Source organism: Rhipicephalus sanguineus, chromosome 8 (genome assembly GCF_013339695.2).
Source record: "Rhipicephalus sanguineus isolate Rsan-2018 chromosome 8, BIME_Rsan_1.4, whole genome shotgun sequence".
Classification (NCBI taxonomy): Eukaryota; Metazoa; Arthropoda; class Arachnida; order Ixodida; family Ixodidae; genus Rhipicephalus; species Rhipicephalus sanguineus.
The window spans coordinates 9,112-15,576 of NC_051183.1; positions in this window are offsets into that span (position 1 = coordinate 9,112).

Genomic DNA, 6,465 nt, shown 5'->3' on the forward strand with positions numbered 1-6,465 from the left:
CCGAGTGACAGCGTTCAAGTTATTACCCTCTCAAAGACGTTTCGTTTGATATGCATGAAGAGAGGTTAGGACAGCACGTGCGTGGGTGTTAGGCGTGATGACGTCACGCGAGTCACTAGTGATCATGCCACTAGGCCAAGTGACGGCGTTTCAAGTTATTGCCCTCTCAAAGACGTTTCGTTTGATATGTGTGAAGACAGGTTTGTACTGCGTGTGCGGTGGCTCAAATGCGTGATGACGTCACGCGAGGTCACTAGTGATCACATCACTAGGCCGAGTGACAGCGTTCAAGTTATTACCCTCTCAAAGACGTTTCGTTTGATATGCATGAAGACAGGTTAGGACAGCGCGTGCGTGGGTGTTAGGCGTGATGACGTCACGCGAGTCACTAGTGATCACGTCACTAGGCCAAGTGACGGCGTTCAAGTTATTGCCCTCTCGAAGACGTTTCGTTTGATACGTGTGAAGACAGGTTTGTACTGCGTGTGCGTGGCTCAAATGCGTGATGACGTCACGTGAGTCACTAGTGATGACGTCACTAGGCCTAGTGACAGCGTTCAAGTTATTACTCTCTCAAAGACGTTTCGTTTGATATGCATGAAGAGAGGTTTAGGACAGCACGTGAGTGGGTGTTAGGCGTGATGACGTCACGCGAGTCACTAGTGATCATGTCACTAGGCCAAGTGACGGCGTTCAAGTTATTGCCCTCTCGAAGGACGTTTCGTTTGATATGCATGAAGACAGGTTAGGACAGGGCGTGCGTGGGTGTCAGGCGTGATGACGTCACGCGAGTCACTAGTGATCACGTCACTAGGCCAAGTGACGGCGTTCAAGTTATTGCCCTCTCGAAGACGTTTCGTTTGATATGTATGAAGACAGGCTTGTACTGCGTGTGGCGTGGCTCAAATGCGTGATGGCGTCACGCGAGTCACTAGTGAGCACGTCACTAGGCCGAGTGACGGCGTTCAAGTTATTACCCTCTCAAAGACGTTCGTTTGATATGCATGAATGCAGGTGGAGAGTGCTTGCGTGGGTGGTTAGGCGTGATGACGTCACGCGAGTCATTAGTGATCACATCACTAGGCCAAGTGACATGTTTCAAGTCATTACTCTCTCAAAGACGTTTCGTTTGATATGCTTGACGGAAGGTTAAGACAGCGCGTGCGTGGGTGATATGCGTGATGACGTCACCTGAGTCACTAGTGATCAGATCATAGGCCTGGGCAATAGGTATCAAGTTATTACTGGGTGGACGGCCTTTCCTTTGATATACATGTCGAAGGTGTGAATAGTGCGTACGCGGGTGATAGGCGTGATGAAGTCGCGCGAGTCACATTGTGTCACTAGTGACTCATTCATTGTTATTCTACGCATCTTGATAATATTTCCTCTTAAATTCACTCCGAAGCTATTCACTCCACGCGTTCCCGAAAATTCTGGGTCGCTTTGAAGTCGCGATGTCGTCAGGATTAAATTCGCTGGCCTCTGGATTAATCGGCTGGCGGTTGGATTAATTTCAGTGGCACTTGGATTAAAATGAATGGCACCTGGATTAATTTGAGTGGCGGCTGGATTAAATTGACTGGCGCCTAGATTAATTTGGCTGGCGCTTGGATTAAATTGAGCGGGAAAACCTGTAGTTTGCGGCTCCAAGGGTTGTTTTTCAGCAATACCCGGTCCAATTTTTGCTGCAAACCCGGGAAAATGGCGGGCCTCGCTGCTGTCAGTGCAAATTAAAAGAAAGAAAAGAAAAAAAAGAAGTCTCGTGGTCAGCTGAAATGCGTGCCTGCGGAAAAAACGGCGTGCTTCACTGCAGCACAGTGGTGACACGCCGGGCATGTCACCTGCTCCTCGCAGCGTCAGCGCGTCATGATGCGACCATTCGCCCATTCTTTCTGGTAAAATCAAGAATATGATAATGGGTCAGGTGTGACGGAATGCGCAGTGTGTTCTGGCTGGAAAACATGATCATTGAAGTTTTCGAACTGAGTTTTGAGGTAGGCGTTACAGCAAAACCTCCGCCAGCATTGGAAGTGCGCAAACTGCCGGAGCAACCGCCAGTCGGAGGTTCGCATACATCATGAATTCCGTCAGATCGTCCTTTATTATCTTTTCTTTTTCCCAAAAAGAATGGGTAAATACATGACGCGCTGACATTGTGAAAAGCATGCGACATGCTACCCGTGTGCCACCGCTGTGTTGCAATGAAGCACGTCTTATTTTCCGCGAGGCGCACGTTGTAGCTGACCACGAGACTGCATTTTCTTTCTTTTCTTTATTACAGCTTAGACCGCTTATAACGTAAGTCGCCGGAGTCGAGAATATCCGCACTATAGGTGGTACCGCACTATAACCAAAACAACACTTTGAAAGGTTGCACGTGTGCAAAACATGACCAACGGGTAGGCGCGCGATTCCGACTGTCGAGGCATGCGAATGGGACGTAAGTTTGCGTCTGCTTACATTTGGAAATGTTGAACGGTTAGCGTCCGCGGACCTGCGGTGCCGACATAACGAATGCGGAAAAAATGCGCCGTCACGGGAAGTCACCGCGGTAGCACACTGCGCGTGCGCCATGTCGAAAACGGTGGTGACCACAAACCACCACTCGAGTGTTTCACACGCACGCCCGCGTTTTCGTTAAAGTTGTAAGTCACCCCTTCTAAATGCAACAACAGCAAAACGTTTCATTGACTCGGCACCAAACCGCAACTTCTGTAGTCCGCGGCCGCCGACATGGCAGCTAGCGCTCGTTAGGCCTAGCGTGCACGTTGCAACTTGGCATGCCGCCGCGAGAAGCTTGCCCTAGGCAACACGGAGATCGGGTGTAGAAGAGATCGCACACGCGAGCTAAACCGAGGGCATCACGCGTGAAACGCAGTTTCGGTTCGCGGTCTTGTAAGTCCTCCTGTTGGTGGCAAAGGCGAAAGCTCAATCGCGTCTCAAAGCATTGTTACTTGCAGGGGAATCGAAGTTGCACGCGCGATATCTGCGCTCTACGACGAAGCAACTATTTTCCCGACGGAGACAAATAGCGGTAACGTGCTCTTGATGCGGACGCGGGCGCCCGTACGTAGCGGAGCGCGCATGTCATGCGGCCGTGGCAAAGCGCGCATGTCAAGGGGGCAAAGGCTTCTCCGTCGGCCACCCAACCGCTCCCCCTCCTCACACCACGCACCTGCGCCGGGCTGCTGTCCCCCACCGCCATCCCCCCTTTTTTTTCTCCCCCCGCTCCTTGTTCGTTCGTTCCGCGTCCCCTCCTCCTTCGTAACGCCGTCGCCGCTCTCTCCCCCGCCGGCGCATCTCCGCTGAGGAGCACGCTCGCTCCCTGGCACCTAACTATGGAGGAGATGGCTCTTTACCGGCTGCAGTGGATCGCGGAGGTGCGCAACGCTTTCCCACCAGAGCAGTGTGGATTCCGGCCACATCGCGCGACCATCGACTGCATTGCTGCAGTCGTGAGCACCCTCGAGCAGGCCCTTCACGATGGAGAAATGGCCATCCTACTTCTCCTTGACATAAAGTCGGCATTCGACTCGCTCCCCCACTCGTCTATCATCAGTGCTGTGCGCGCGCTAGGTGTTGAGGGCAAGCTCTTAAACTACGTTCAGGCCTTCCTCACTGACCGAACGTTTACTGTGCGTGTGGGCGGGGCGACAAGTGCGCCGCGATCTGTCAGCTGTGGCGTCCCACAAGGCAGCGTCCTCAGCCCGTTTTTGTTTAATCTGGTGCTCGCGCCGCTCGTCAAGTGCCTACCAGAAACGGCTGTGTTCCCTGTTCGCGCAGTGGTGTACGCTGATGACGTCGCATTGTATGTGCGTGGTCCGACCCGAAAGTGCTCGGTGGTGCGCGCTTGCATGCAGGAGGCCCTCCAATGTGTGGCCGCCTTCGTGAGAAACATCGGACTCGCGATCTCGGCGCCGAAAACCGAGGCCCTCGTCGTCCACCCTCGTGCTGAAGCCCGACGACGTCTTCCGTGCCTTCAGCTGGATGGTGCACCAATTGTTTGGAGTAGCAACGTCCGCTACCTCGGCCTGACGATAGACAATCGCCTCCGATGGTTCCCGGCGGTGCGACGTGTACGACAGACGACGCGTCGCGTGGAATCGGCCGTGCGCCAACTACTCGCAGGCGGCAACGGCTGCCCCGCTGCCTTCGCCTGCACCATCTACGAGGCGATGGCTCTGTCTGCCATCCACTACGCACTGCCGATCTGCAAACTCCAGGCGCCACAGTGGCGACTGATTGACCAGGACCACCGCCGAGTCATCCGCATGTGTCACGGAATGCCTCGTGGCTCTCGTGTGGCCGAGACCCTCGCGGAGGCTCGTGCGTGGCCTGCGTCGCTCACGGCGGACCTGCGCGCATTGTGCCACTTGCAGCGTCTCCACCGAGCGCCTGATGCAGGTCCCCTCCTCTCGCGGTTACGTGCTGTGCCAAACTCACGTGTCGGCCAACTTATCGACGTGTACGACGGTGTTGTGGCTGACGACCCCGCACGCCTTTCGCGCTGGCCACCCCCTCACCGTCGAGTGCCCCTTCGAGTGAACTTGCACCTGCCGGGCATTCGATCCAAACGCCACACCCCCGTCAGTGCCATTGCTCAGGAGGCCGCGGCGCGGATGTATGAGGACCTGGCCGGGAGGACGCAGGTGTTCACCGATGGGTCCGTCCTGCAGGATCGCTCAGCCGCGGCCGCCTGCATAGCCCCTCAGCTCAGCTCGGAACGACAGTGCCGCTTGCGATACTGTGCATCCTCAACAACAGCTGAGCTAGTCGGGCTCCAGCTGGCTGCAGACCTCCTGCGCAATTCGCCGGCCGTCACGAGCGCAGCAATCTTCTGCGACTCGAAACCTGCACTCCGCCAGCTCGCGAGGGAGGAACGAGGCCCCCTTCTTGCTCAGCGTGCCGCTCTCAGCCTGCTGGCCCTCCAGGAACGAGGCTGTGATGTGGTCCTTCAGTGGCTCCCTTCACACGTCGGCATCGCGGGCAACGAGGCTGCAGACGAACTCGCAAAACGAGCACACTCCGCCGAGACTTCGCTGACGGATTACGCCAGCTCGTTCGACTCGGCACGCAACAACCTTCGCCGGGAGCTGGTGCGCGAGCATCCTGACGCACGGGTCGCCTCCGGACACCCCCCTCCTCCCATCCCAGCCACTGGTTTCACTCGCCGCGAGCGCGCGCTTCTTCTTGCCCTGAGGACCGGTTCTGTGTGGCCCGCGGAACGCAGGCATCGTCTTCGCGGCGCCGCTGCACCGAACTGCACCGATTGCGGCGCGATCGAAACCCTGTGCCACCTATTGTTTGACTGTCCGTCTCTCAACACTGCGCGGAAGCGGCTCGCCATGAAGTACCGCCTCGTCGGACTGCCGTGTGCGACCCTACAGGACTTGCTCCATCCCACCGGCCACGTACACCGTCGCCGATCAGCCCTTGCGGCCCTACTAGCTTTTCTCGAGGATGCCGGCCTAGTCGAACGAATTTTCTAGCCGCTCACCACGGTGACTCGGACGCCCGTTCTCCTGCCCCCCCCCCCCCTCACTGTTTTTTTTTTTTTTTCACTCATACCTTTCTTTTTCTTCTTTTACCATACTCTTTTCACTCTCACTGTCCCTTTAATCCCCAATCCCCCGTGGAGTGTATCGGTTGAGGTGTCCTCACTTGAGAGACAGTTATCGTGCACTCCACACCCAATTTCCATTTCATTTCCTTCTTCCTTTTAAGAATCACCTCCCCCCCCCCCCCGCATTATAACCGGTCTTTCGTCTCGGGGGACTGCACAATAAGCGGTATGCATATACATGGAGTTTCTATGGGAGGGTACACGGGAGTCAGAAAAAAACCGCATTATAGCCGGTACTGCACTGTAAGCGGTTACGTTATAAGTGGTCTGAGCTGTACTTTTTTTGCGCTAGCACCAGTGAGGCTGGGTTGCTTCAAATGACACTGCCTTGCCCTGTGGCTCCTAACGGCCGTCGCTTCCGCGGAGTTGCGGCGAAATCTGGATCGGGAATTGGCACATGGCACCCAAAGTTTTCGAATTAACCGAGCTGGCGCTGACTGCCGCTTCCAAAATATCTACTCAGATTTTCACTGCAAAATACGGGACTGCAGAAACCCTTCGAATTAAGCGGGATTTCGAAATAACCAAGTTCGAATTAATGAGGCTTTAATGTATCTTAATGAAACTTTGTAAATAGTCATTCAGTGCACTTCCCAATAAGCACGCCAAATTTCATTGTTCTACTACAAAAATAAAAAACTTCAGCTTCGATGCCCACCTCCCCCCCCCTAACACTGTAGCTATGAAAAGACCATTCTTCATTTACTTCATAATAACCAATAATTCGTTACATTAGTGTTCATTATATCGCAGTTTGAGTGTAGTGTTAATTCAATATGTATGAGAGATGCATGTCCCAGTTTGTATACACTTCACTGCCTGAGATTTTGTTCTTTCCA